Source organism: Emys orbicularis, chromosome 2 (assembly GCF_028017835.1).
Source record: "Emys orbicularis isolate rEmyOrb1 chromosome 2, rEmyOrb1.hap1, whole genome shotgun sequence".
Taxonomy (NCBI): domain Eukaryota; kingdom Metazoa; phylum Chordata; order Testudines; family Emydidae; genus Emys; species Emys orbicularis.
Window position 1 is genome coordinate 256,957,399 of NC_088684.1, and position 14,603 is coordinate 256,972,001.

Sequence of the window (14,603 nt, forward strand, 5' to 3'; positions counted from 1 at the left end):
CTAGATAAGTCACTTAGGGCTAGCTAGTAACATTTCATCACTGTTCTGTGTAAGAGGCTACAAGAGGAGCATTGAGGAGATTATGCCTCAGGCAGGCAGTCTCTCCTGAGGCCTCTTCCAGGCTCCATCCTTAAGGGCTTCCCTTGATGTATCAGCTCTTCTCCCTGGGCCACTGTGAAAGGGGTACCAGGCCATGACCCTAATATCTCCTTTTGCCTACCCCCTTTTTGGCAGCTGCTTCCTTACCATTGACAGACTGCTAATATGAGAGGTCCTTGTACGGGCCTGCTAGGGAAGGAGCGGTTTTAGCATATCCACTCATAGGCCTCTGTGTACAAACCCCACACTGAGCAACAAGGGTTTAAGGAACTACTTTGGGCCCAGCCACCACACTTGTAGAGCCAATGTTCCAACTGGAGGAGGAGTTAAAAGGCAGGGGGAACTGCTTATTTGGTGTCAGACTAGGGAAGAGTGCAGACTTGCAACTCCAGCAGAGGAAAGGCAGAAATCTCCCTAAGGCAACTGCCCAAAGGTTCCTCTCTGAGGGAAGGGAGGACCTGCCACAGAGACAGCCTAAGGCCTGGTCTACACTACGACTTTAATTCGGATTTAGCTGCTTTAATTCGAATTAACGCTTGACCCGTCCACACAACGAAGCCATTTAATTCGAATTAAAGAGCCCTTTAATTCGATTTCTGTACTCCTCCTCGACGAGAGGAGTAGCGTCAAAATCGGTATTGTTAATCCGAATTAAGGTTAGTGTGGCCGCAATTCGATGTTATTGGCAATTAGATGTTATTGGCTACCCACAATGCAACGCTCTGGAAATCGATGCTACTACGGTAGCTTGGACGCACACCACCGAATTAATGGTGCCTAGTGTGGCCGAATACATTCGAATTTATAAAATCGGTTTCCTAAATTCGAATTATATAAGTTCGGATTAATCCTGTAGTGTAGACATACCCTTAGAGGGAAGCATCCCCTTCTTCCTATGGGCTCTAGAAATCACCTTTATTTTTTTTATTTTTTTTTGTTTGGCCAACCCCAGCATGTGAAAACTACAAATCACCTTGTCTTCACGTAGATTTTATCTCAAGTTGGTTAACTCATGTTAGCGGATTCAAGTTAAGAACACTTCTCTTGTCAGAGTGAAGACAAAGCTTTGTAGTTAAGTTAGAGAGAGCACTGCAGGTTGCTATTTATACAAGGCAAAACTTGATGGGAAAATTAATTTTGTACAGACCTATTCACCTTATAATAATTAATGTTGTATGTGATATTAAGTGTCCAATTCAAAGAAAAACAGTAGAATTCTCACTTTTTTGTTGAAAAAGCAAAGTACAGCAAGTCAGACTTTTGTAAAGTTTTATGTGCCTGTAGAAGGAATGTATGAATTAGAAAGTATCCTTTGTTTAAGCTATATAATGTCTGCATAAAAGGTTAGCAAATGAAATACAGCCAGAAGTTGGGTCTTGAAAGATCTGGTTTATTTACAATTAATGAAGCAGAACAGTCTTTAACAGAACAGTTTTGTTTCCACACACACATAGCCAAAATAAGAGCCCACATGATGGATCTTCCTATGCTATTTATAGTATAAGTACTGGACCAGAATCAGTACACCATCATATTGCTTTTCCAGGCTTATCTGTTATGTGGCTCCAAATATCTGATGGCAATAGTGCTAACTGAAGATAATTAGCTGTCAATTCTCATCATCTGTCTTGTTACAGTTCTGTCTATATATTTTTATTTCTACAAGGCACAAAAAAGTAAGCATGACTTTTGGCCACTGTTTCAAGTTGTTTTTGTGGGATTTTGCCTTCTTATTTATTATTAGAGGTGGCTACAAACGTTTTCTTGGTGTAATGCAGAAATAGGAAATTTGATTCCTTAGTTGTTACAGATAGCCAAACATGCTAGACCAGAACTGAAGTAGCATATCTATACCATGATTATTTTTGTTTGTTGCTTAGATTGATAGCTGTAAATTACTGAACATGGATGCATGGATTAGCACCCTCTTTGATTATCCTTTCCATGCCTGTGTATTTTTAATATAATTTTAAACACAGCATTATTAGTGTTCGAAAAGCATTATTTTAAAATGTCAATAATGCTTTGAATATTTAGCTATTGCTGTCTAAAATATATAAAAATGATCTAACAGTTGGACTGTAGTTAGGAAAAATATATTGTATTTTGCTCTAGTTTTTCTCACTGACTAAAATATCTGTTGTACTAGTACAACTCCATTGACATCAGTTGAAATACTCCTGATTCACATAGATGTAAAGGAGGGGAGAACCAAGCCCTCAAAATAGACTATAAAGTAGGATCTTGTCACTGCCTCTTGACCATTGTCTCTTGTAAGGCACAAAACCTTTGAATACAGGAAAGCAGATCCTAAAACACTGTGTATGAAGTTCTTCTCTGGCATGATTCCCTTGACTCTTGTGGATTCCTACTCTAGCTACGTGTTCTGTCTTAACTAGAAGTTCATGCAGGGATTACTGAATTAAATTTGCTGTGTTACACCTGAAGTTAGAATTGATTATCCTAACAATTCCTTCTTGCCTTAAAATCTGAGCTGGATTGTCTCCACGTATCTGTCACTATGGGTTTTCAATCTTCCAGAGAGAGAGCGTGAAGGGGAGGGAAAAGACAGGAGTCCTAATACCATACTTACAAATAGGCTGCATATCAAGTATTTTTTTGTTAATCAAGTTTTCTTTACTATTAGGCTACACATGGACTGCACTGCAGCAAGCTGAATAATTTCAAGCAATTAACTTTTACCACATGGCACCAAACTCAGAAAATTGATTTAAATCAATTGAAGAAAAGACTCTTGAAGGGAAATGAGAAGTATGTTGCATTGCAAAACCACCGTTAAAAGTTTCTGGAAGACACGGTCTTCAGAAAAATTTCAAAGAGGAACACTCCACAGTCTCTTACTACTTGGGACAAGTAGTTCTGAACTGAAACTGAATACTGCTTCCTAAAAGTAATAATGTAATACACTGCATTTTATAGCACTTTTTGTCTAAGCATAGTTTGAACAATAAATTGAACTTCAACCGTGTGGGGTATTAGCCCACGGTTGCCCACTTACTAATCACACAAAACCGAAGACCTCTGCCTCGCCCCTGCTCCGAGGACCTGCCCCTGCTTGCTCCATTCTCTCTCTGTCGCTCACTCTCCCCCACCTTCACTCTCTTTCAGTGGGATGAGGTAGTGGGTTGGGGTGCGTGAGGTGGGTGAAGACTCCAGCTGGGGGTGTAGACTCTGAGCTGGGGCCAGGGGTGAGGGGTTTGGGAGTAGGAGAGGTCTCGGAGCTGGAGGAGGGTGTTGGGCTGCAGGAGGGAGTGCAGGGTCCCAGTGGTGCTTGCGGGGGCTCCCAGGAAGTAGCCACCAGGTCCCTGCAGCCCCTAGGCACATGGACAGCCAGGGAGGCTCCGTGTGCTGCCCTTGCACCCGCAGCTTCCCTTGGGTGCAGTTCCCAGCCAATGGGCGATGTGGAGCTGGCACTAGAGGCGGGGGCAGCACCCAGAGCCCCCCTGGCCGTCCATGAGGCTAGGGGCCACAAGGATCTGGTGCCCGCTTCTGGGAGCCGCGTGGAGCTAGGGTAGGCAGGGAGCCTGTCTTAGCCCTGGGCCCCTACTGCGCCACCCACTGGAGTTGCCAAGGTCTCTTTTCGACCGAGTATTCTAGTTGAAAACTGGATGCCTGGCAACCCTATATTAACCTTCCACAGGTATATAACCTTACATAGAGGTAAACTGAATCAACTACTATTTAAGGACTAGCTCATGAGGCTGATGGTCCTCACTTGGGAGTTGGTTGGTTGGGTAGTGTCGCCTAGTGCTCAGGGCTAAGACCCATGACCTCCAGGGGGGATTGGTAAGAGAGCCCAGGCCCTCCCACTCCATCAGGCTCAAACCTAGGGCCCTTTGAGGGCCATCGGTGATCTGCCCTCTCTGGGCCACTTCCTAGCTCTATCCCCCTGTATTTGTCCTAAAGTCACCATCCAGGTTAAGGTGGTGTGAAGGGTGCCCATTCCTCACAAGGCACCTTTTGTTGGTGGCATGCAGCTTAGGAGCCCTCTTCCTCTGGGAGGAGTTGCTGCCTTTGCATGCTGGGGTTGTCCAAACAAAAAAAAAAAAAGGTGATTTCTAGAGCCCATAGGAAGAAGGGGATGCTTCCCTCTTAGGCTGTCTCTGTGGCAGGTCCTCCCTTCCCTCAGAGAGGAACCTTTGGGCAGTTGCCTTAGGGAGAGATTTCTGCCTTTCCTCTGCTGGAGTTGCAAGTCTGCACTCTTCCCTAGTCTGCTAGCTCGAGTTAAGAAATTTATTTATTTATTTTTGCATTGGAGATAAGGCAGTAAGGAGACTCATGTATTGATGAAGGGATGCGAAAATCATGGCTTTTTGTTTGCTTTCAGCCAGAGAAATGCAATCCCTTTCATCTGCCAGGAAAAGTCCTCAAAATATGCAGTGCATCTTCCCAGAAATGATATACCTGAATGCTGTCATCATTTACCACCACTTCATGAAATAATTAAAAACAACGGGAATTGTCTGTAAATGTCTATTTTCTGGCTATTGTTTTTAAACGGTGGTTTGTTGTATTACTTTATATCATCATCAGGTGGCCAAACTGCAAAAGTCTGTGTTGATATTCTTCTAAACTCCACCCCACTAAAAGGAGATGCTGTTCTGAGTAGATTTTCAAAGCGCATACTCTCTGGGCTCCACTGTCCTCCTTGGGCTTAGGTGCCCCTCACTAAGATTAGAACATAAGAATGGCCATATTGGGTCAGGTCAATGGCCCATCTAATCCAGTATCCTGTCCTCTAGCACTGACCAATGCAAGGCGCCTCGGAGGAAATGAACAGAACAGGCAATAAGAGTGATCCATCCCCTGTCATCCTCTCCCAGCTCTGGCAGTCAGACAGTAGGGCCATCTAGAGCATGGGGTTGCATCCCTGACCATCTTGGCTAATAGCCATTGATGGAGCCAGTCTCCATGAATTTATCTATAACGGGGCTCAAAAAAGTAATAGTTTTGGCCTTTACAACATCCCCTGGCAATGAGTTCCACAGGTTGACTGTGCATTTGTGTGAAGTACTTCCTTTTCTTTTAAACCTGCTGCCTGTTAGGGGTCACCCAATATATTGTTTCTTATGTTATGCAAAGGAGTAAATAACACTTCCTTATTCACTTTCTCCACACCGTAGATGGTTTTATAGACCTCTGTCATATCATATCCCCTCTCAGTTGTCTCTTTTCCAAGCTGAAAAGTCCCAGTCTTTTTAATCTCTCCTCAGATGGAAGCTGTTCCATATCCCTAATCCAGTAGTTCCCAGCCAGGGGTACGTGTAGCCCTGGGGAGTACACAGAGGTCTTCCAATGGGTACATAAACTCATCCAGATATTTGTCTAGTTTTAAAACAGGCTACATAAAAAGCACTAGCGAAGTCAGTACAAGCTAAAATTTCATACAATGACATGTTTATACTGCTCTATATACTATACACTGAGATGTTAGTACAATATTTATATTCCAATTGATTTATTTTATAATTATATAGTAAAAATTAGAAAGTAAGCAATTTCAGTAATAGTGTGCTGTAACACTTGTATTTATGTCTGATTTCGTAAGCAAGTAGTTTTTAATTAAGATGAAACTTGGGGGCACACAAATCAGCCTCCTGAAAGGGGTACAGTAGTCTGGAAAGGTTGAGAGCCACTGCCCTAATCATCTTTGTTGCCCTTCTCTGCACCTTTTCCAGTTCTAATATATCCTTTTTGAGATGGGGCAACCAGAACTGCATGCAGTATTCAAGGTGTGGGCATACCATGGATTTATATAGTAGCATTATGATATTTTCTGTCTTATTATCTATCCCTTTCCTAATGGTTCCCAACATAGTTAGCTTTTGGGACTACCAGTGCACACTGCACGGATATTTTCAGAGAACTATCCACAATGACACCAAGATCTCTCTTAAGTGGTAACAGCTAATTTAGACCCCATCATTTTGTATGTATATTTGGGATTATATTTTCTAATGTGCATTACTTTGCATTTATCAACATTGAATTTCATCTCCCGTTTTGTTGCCCAGTCACCCAGTTTGGTGAGTTCCCTTTGTAACTCTTCGCAATCAGCTTTGAGTTATCTTGAGTAATTTTGTATCAGCTGCAAATTTTGCCACCTTGCTGTTTACCTCTTTTTCCAGATCATTTATGAATATGTTGAACAGCACTGGCCCCAGTTCAGATCCCTGAGGGACATCAATATCTGTCTCTCCATTGTGAAAGCTGACCGTTTATTCCTATCCTTTGTTTCCTGTCTTTTATGCAGTTACTATTCCATGAGAAGACCTTCCCCCTCTTATCCCATGACTGCTTACTTTACTTATGAGCCTTTGGTGAGGGACCTTGTCAAAGGCTTTCTGAAAGTCCAAGAATGCCATATCCACCTTTTCCACATAGTTGTTGACCCTCTCAAAGAATTCTCATAGAGTGGTGAGGCATGATTTCTCTTTACAAAAGCCATGCTGACTCTTCCCCCACAAATCAAGTTCATTTATGTGTCAGATACAGGGCCGGCTCCAGGCACCAGCTCAGCAAGCAGGTGCTTGGGGCGGCCAACGGAGAGGGGCAGCACGTCCGGCTCTTCGGCAGCGGGTCCATCACTCCCTCTCGGAGCGAAGGACCTGCCGCCAAATTGCCGCCGAAGAATGAAGCGGCGGCAGTAGAACTGCCGCCAAAGTGCCGCAGATCGCGATCACGGCTTTTTTTTTTTTTCTGTTCTTTACTATAGTTTCAGTCAATTTGCCTAGCATTGAATTAGGCTTACTGGCCTGTAAGTGCGGAGCCTGTTTTAAAAAATGGGTGTCACATTAGCTGTCCTCCAGTCATCTGGTACAGAAGCTGATTTAAGTGATAGGTTACATACCACAGATAGTAGTTCTGCAATTTCCTATTTGAGTTCCTTCAGAACTCTCGGGTGAATACCATCTGGTCCTGGTGATTTATTACTGTTTAATTTATCTATTTGTTCCAAAACATCCTCTAATGACACCTCAATCTGGGACAGTTCCTCACATTTGTAACCTAAAAAGAAGGGCTCACGTTTGGAAATCTCCCTCACATCCTCAGCTGTGAAGACCGATGCAAAGAATTCATTTAGTTTCTCTGCAATGATTGTATCATCCTTGAGTGCTCCTTTAGCATCTCAATAATCCAGTGGCCCCACTGATTGTTTGGAAGTTTTCTGGCTTCTGCTGTACTTCAATTTTTTTTTGCTACTAGTATTTCCATCTTCTGCTAGTTGCTCTTTTTTTGGCCTGCCTAATTATGCTTTTAGACTTGACTTGCCAGAGTTTATGGTCCTTTCTCTTATAACTTGCAATTTTTAAAGGATGCCTTTTTGCCTCTAACTGCTTGTTTTACTTTGTTGTTTAGCCATGGTGGCACTTTTTTGGTCCTCTTACTATGTTTTTTAGTATAGGGTATACATTTAATTTGAACTGCATAGTGTTTTTAAAAATGTTTCCATGTAGTTTGCAGGCATTTCACTTGTGACTGTACATTTTAATTTTGGCTTAACTAGTTTCTCATGTGCCTAAGGGCTTCAGGGAGCTGGTGGCTGCTTCCTGAGAGCCCCGGTAAGTGCTGCTGGGACTCTGCGCCCCAACCCCCTACCCCAGCCCGGAGTCCCCACCCGCACCCAAATTCCCTCACTGCCCCTGCACCCCAACACCCTGCCCCAGCCCAGAGCCCCCTTCTGCACCTCAAACCCCTCATCCCTGGCTCCATCCCAGGGCACTGTGGTAAAGAGGGTGTTGCTGGAGGGTGCTTCGCAGTCACTAGGAAGTTGACTGTGACACCGAGGGTGGTCTTGCCATTGTGCCACCCCCACCAACAGTTACCAATTACCTATGCTCTCATGCAGGGGGTTCAGGAGGCACAGCAAAATGAGCTACCACCATGTAGAACCTCTGTCCCTTGCACCCTTCAGAAGGGGCAGCAGGGCCACCGAGCCTTAGTCTGGAAAGGTGGCCGTGGAGTAGTTCCTTTCCCTTTCCAACCTGGCAGGACTTTATACTCCCCACATGGAGTTCCCCAGAGCCCATCCTAGTTATTCAGCCTGAGCCCTGGAAAGAAGATTTCCTCCTAGATTAAACAAAAGTGAAATGACATTTAAAAAAAAAAAAAAAAAGCCAGAATAGCATAGTGCTAAATTTGAAAACGTTTAAAGTATGAAATTTACTTCTCTGTTGAAGAGTTTTGTATATGCATCTTCAAAACATGCTTGGATGTCTATAATGAACATTTTTAGTTTGTGTCTATCAGACATTCTAGTTTTGAACATGAATGGTTTCAACATAGTTTTCAGGTTGTGGCATTCAAAAGAGAAGGTTACTCACCCTGTGCAGTACCTGAGGTTCTTCTAGAGGTGTGTCCCTATGGGTGCTCCACTATAGGTGTGACAATGGCCCCCGAGACTGGGATCAGAGATCTTCATCAGCAGTGCCCATCGGACCATACATGCACACCTTCCCCATCTTGCGCTGTAAGCGGGATGTACCGTATATATGATGCTGTGTGATCCAACCATCCCTCTGTGCCTTTCTGCAGCAGAGCTTATGTGTCAGCTCCAAAGAAGAGGGGAGGAGGGCAGGTAGTGGAACACCCATAGAGGGACACACATCTCAAAGAACCTCAGTTACTGCACAGGGTGAGTAACCTTCTGTTCTTCAAGTGATGTCCCTATGGGTGCTCCACTATAGCTGACTCAAAAGCGGTTCTCCTAATTGGAAGGCTGGTGCTTCAGAGAGTCATTTACTGAGGATGATAGGACAGTATGTCCCAGGAAAGCGTCTGCTGTGGCATCGTGAGTAATGGTGTAGTGATGGGCAAGTGTCTGCTGATACCCATGTGGCCGCTTTGCAAATGTCAGCAATGGGAACACTGAGAAAAGCAATGGAGGTAGAAACTGAGCATGTGGAATGTGCTCTAATTCCGATATCCACTTGGAAAGGCACTGTTTAGAGATGGCTGCACCTTTGGATCTTTCGGTTGCTGAAAGAGATAGATGTGGTGATTCTCTAAAAGGTTTAGTTCTGTACATGTAGAAAACTAATGCTCATTTGATGTCCAGGGTGAACAGAGTTGCCTCCTGTTGGCTGCTGTGAGCCTTCAGAAAGATGCAAGGAAGGTGGATTTGATTAAAGGTGGAAAGATGATGGAACAGTTGGTCAAAATTTGGAATGTGGACATAGCATGACTGTGTCTTTGAAAAGTGTGTATGGGGGATGTGCCATAAGGGCACCAATTTCACTGACCCGTCTGGTGGAAGTGATAGTGACAAGAAATGCTGTTTTCAATTGATAAGTGAATGTATGAACATGTTGCCATTGGTTCGAATTGAGGTCTAGTAAAAGAGCATAGGATGAGGTTGGGGTCCCAGGCTAGAATTGGATCCCGTATGCAAGAGGAAAGATTTTGGAGGCCCTTTAGGAAACATTTAGTGAGTGGGTGTGTGAAAACAGAATGGCCGTCTATGTGACAGTGAAAGGTTGTGATGGTTGCCAAATACACGTGAATGATGCTGGAGGATAAGGTGCAAAACATAGTCCAGGATGAGTGTTATCGGAGTGCTTATTTTGTCAATTTGGTGGGAGGCGCACCAGCACTGGAATCTTGTCCACTTGTGAAGGTAAGTGCATCTAGTTATTTTGCGTCTGCTATTCAAGGCTATCTGTTTAACTAGTTCTGAACAGACTATTTCCGAATCCCAGAACCACAAAGGAGCCAGGCTTTGAGGTGGACCATCTGTAGATTGGGATGGAGGATGCAACCTGCATCCTGTGAGGGGAGTCAGAGTTGGATGGAGAGAGATCGGTTGGCATACCATCATGCAACGGAAGTAAGTATACCAAATCTGTCATGACCATGTTGGAGCTATGAGGATGATATGGGCTTGGTCTGTCTATTTTATGGAGTACTTGAAACAGAAGGGGAAAGGGAGGGAAGGCATAGAGCAGTGGCACATCCCATGTAATGAGGAATGCGTCCCCCAGATATCAGTGTCCCATTCCTGCTCTCAAGCAGAATTGAGGGCAGTGGGCGCTTTGAGGTGTGGCACAAAGGTCTATGGTGGGGAATCCTCAGTGGTTGAAGATGTGCTGAAGGATTCACGTGTCCAATTCCCATTTGTGGGAGAACCTCCTGCTCCAGGAGTCTGCAGTGGTGTTCTGGTGTCCAGGGAGGTATGCGGTTGAAATAGTGATGTGTTGGATACACCAGTTCCATAATTTCAGCACCTCTGAGCAGAACGAGTGGAATCTCACTCCACCTTGCCTGTTGATGTAAAACATGCAGGTGACATTGTCTGTCATGACTCTGATGGTGTGCTTTGTGATTAATGGGAGGAAGTATCAGCAGGCATTGTGGACCGCTTGTAGCTCTAAGGCAGGGATGGCCAACCTGTGGCTCCGGAGCCACATGCGGCTCTTCAGAAGCTAATATGCAGCTCCTTGTATAGCACCGATTCCAGGGCTGGAGCTATAGGCACCAACTTTCCAATGTGCCGCGGGGTGCTCACTGCTCAACCCCCGTCTCTGCCACAGGCTCTGCCCCCACTCCACCCCTTCCTGCCCCCTCCCCTGAGCCTGCAGTGCCCTCGCTCCTCCCCCGTCCCTCCCAGAGCCTCCTGCATGCCACGAAACAGCTGATTGGGAGGTGCGGGGAGGGAGGGGGAGGCACTGATCGGCGGGGCTGCCGGTTGGTGGGGGGCACTGGGAGTGGGGTGCGGGAGCTGATGCGGGGCTGCAGACGTATTACTGTGGCTCTTTGGCAATGTACATTAGTAAATTCTGGCTCCTTCTCAGGCTCAGGTTGGCCACCCCTGCTCTAAGAGGTTGATGTATAGGGCAGATTTGGTTAAGGACCATTTGTCCTGCACTGTATGAGGGTGAAGATGTGCTCCCCAACCGATTAAGGGGGCATCGGTTGTTAGAATCATGGTAGGTGATGGTTGCAGGAAAAGAACGCAGACACCGATGTTGTTGGGCTGTGCCCACCAGAGTAGTGAGCCCTTTACTCTCATTGGCATGGATAACAGTTTTTGTAGGCTGTGCCTGTGAGGGACATATACTGTACTGTGCAATGCCTGAAGGCATCACACATGTAATGTGGGGGGGAGGGATAGCTCAGTGGTTTGAGCATTGGCCTGCTAAACCCAGGGTTGTGAGTTCAATCCTTGAGGGGGCCACTTAGGGATCTGGGGCAAAAATCAGTATTTGGTCCTGCTAGTGAAGGCAGGGGGCTGGACTTGATGACCTTTCAGGGTCCCTTCCAGTTCTATGAGATAGGTATATCTCCATATATATATAACTGCATGCTTTACCACACATGTGGCCTCTGCCATGTGGCTGAGTAGCTGGAGACATGTCCTGGTAGAGATCTGGGGGCAGGATATGGTTGGTAGACTGGAACATGGGGAGGCTTCTCAGGGCCTTGACCACACATTCAAAATTGTTGCTTGGCTGGAGGTGTGTGAGAAGTTGTCCCTTGAGGCGTGGCCTGTCTGCATCTGGCAGAGGGTCTTTTGTCATCGGCACTGGGTGTCATAAGGCTGCTGAGGAGTGTACTGCAGTGGTTGAGATCATGGAGGAAGATGATATTTCCCTGGGCGTCTCTTAGGTGCTGGCGTGTAAATGCCAAAAGAACAGAGACTACCTCAGGAGTCTTTAAGGGAATGTAGGGATTCATCCGTATGCTCAATCCGGGCCCTCAAAGGGTAAGTCTTTGACAGTGGTTTGTACCTCCTTAGGGAAGGCCAAGAGGTGCAGCCATGACACACGCCTCATGACTATGGCTGTTGCAATGGAGTGGGCGGCAGTATCTGCAGAGTCTAAAAAGAGGCTTGTAGGGCTGTGTAGGCCAAGAGGTGTCCCTCAGATACAAGCACCTGGAATTGCTCTTTCTTGGCATTAGGAAGGTCTTGGCTGAATTTGTCTTGTTTGGAGTAGCTGAGGTGGTTGTACTTGGCGACAAGGGCCTCATAATTCAATATAAAATTGGAGCATTGCAGATGAATACGCCTTGCATCTGAATAAGTCCAATCATTTCCAGTCTCTGTCATAATGGGTAGACCGAGGTTGATATTGCCGTCCTTTTTCTTGCACCGTGTTAACTACTAGGGAATTTGGAGTGGAATGCAAAACAAGAAATTCCACATCTTTTGCAGGAACATAGTATTTTTTGTCTGCTCATTTGCAGGTTGGAGGGATGGATGCCAGAGTCTGCCAGAGCACTTTCATGGAATCAAGGAAGGTCTCTAATTGGTAGGGAAATTTTGGTGGAGGAAGATGTGTGCAGGATATCTAGTATTTATGCTGCTGATCTTTCACTTCCTCCAAAGGGATCTGGGGGGAGTCTGCAATTCTGTGGAACAGTTCTTGAAAGTGCTTGAAGTCATCAACAGCAGTAAGAGGTGGGGGCATGATAGCCTCATCAGGGGAAGAAGAAGAAAAAATGTAGAATTGGTGGAACTTCCTCCTGCTGTTCTTACTCCTCACCCTGTTCTGGGGGAGACTCGTTCTCTGGTGGGTGAGAGAGCAATAAAGAGGGAAAAGGTCTAGGTCTCCGGCTTTGCTCCACAGAAGGCTTCCCGAATTGTGCCCTGTACATGGCCCAGTTATCCCACTATGGCCAATATTGGGGGAGAGGAACGTGTAATTGCATCCACAGTGGTCCATATCAGAGTTGTGATGTGGGTGTGGATTGTGCATATTGAGGATACATAGATGAAGTGGATTGTGCCCTGGCCATCAAGTCGTGGCAGTGGGAACATTTTTGTGGTATGTGTTCCTCTCCCACTCAGCAAATACACCGTGGCTGGCCATCCGTTACCGGGAAAGTGGCCCCGCAGGAGACCCACCTCTTAAACCCGGGAGATCTGGGCATAAGAGTGAGGGAAAAACTTCCCAGGACAGAAGGGCAGGAAGCGGGGAAACAAAAACCTAAGCTATGGAATAACAGTAAAGGTAGAGTGGGGGAAAAAACACAGAAAAAAGTGTGTTGTTTTTCTTTAGATAGAGGAAAGAAGAAAAAGCAGCAATACTACACTAAAACAAACAGGTAAGTCACTATCTAGTAAGGCAAAGGGAGAAGCAGGCTCTGCTGCAGATTCTGTCCCAGACCAAAGGTGAGAGAGAAGGAATTTGGGGGCGGTCAGACCGCACAGCACTGTATACATCCGCTTACAGCACGAGAGGGGGGAGGTGCGCATGTGTGGTCCAATGGGCACTGCTGATGAAGATCTCCAATCCCAGGCGCAGGGGGCGCTGCTGCACCTAGAGTGGAGCACCCAGCGGGTTATAACTCAAAAGAACTTTTATTTAGCCCAATTCATTCCTATCCATTTCCCCCCAACCTCCACCTATATGGGCATAATATTATCAGACCACAATCACAGCTCTGTGTAATCAGTGCCAAACCCATACTGAATGATAATTAAATACAACCTTAAAAACTCTATTACAACTAGTGAACACAGGGAACCAAGAAGTGCAAATACTTGTAATATAAACATATCTACAAGCAAGTTGCTGTCCTACCTTGCTGATTAGTAGTACAGCACAGTGCATTTGAGATTGGCCTTGAAGCACTTGCATCATTTCTTGCATAGTTATTGGCTTCCACATTGGGCAAGTTCCTGCATCTGTGAAAGATTGTGCACAACATCTATTGAAAAGACCACAATGTCTTTGTATACAGCCCTGATCATTATTTTGCCATGTCCCCAGCAAACTGAATTAGAAATACTCTGATTATGATATTTTTGCCTTTTTATGAGAAGATGATGAAAGCTATTCAGTGCTCTTTCTGGTGGGTGAGAGCAGCAGTTTTACTAACAGAGCAGCGATAGTTCTTTGTCTTTACCACAAATTGATCATCGTTTCTGAACATGGCTATAGATTTGTTTGCAATCATGTTGAGCCTGGATGCAAAACTTGTTGCAACCACATTTGGGACTAATTTGACAGTTATATAACCACCTATTATCCTAGCGATCTCAAAGTGCTTAAAAATGAGACACATAAAACACAACCACTTCTGAGCTAGACCGTGAAAGCCAACCAGTGCACAGCACTCTTCATAGAAATAGGAGAGGAATTTTTGCTCAAAAACACAGTAGCAAAAAATGAAGTGTTATGAAAGTTGCCATGAAACCTTCAATTTCCAGATAGAACAGCCCAGTTCTTTGCTTTTAAGGCTTCTTCTTAAGGACCCTCATACAGGTAACTGAATGAGAGTTTATCTACTTTGAAAGAAAAAGGGTTGGATTGACCCTGTTGAGATTTGAGTCTGTAGTTGTAGAGACTCTAGCCTAGGTATTCAAATGCTAAGCTATCATTTCCAGGGATAAATATTAATACTTCCAGTTTGCTTCTACTGAATGAAGACACAATGTATTAAAATGTGGAGCAGGTGGAAGTCTCTCCCTAAAAGAGAGATTTCTGCTCAGATCAGGATTTTGATCTATTAGTTTATAAATTAAGAAAGTTTATACAAGG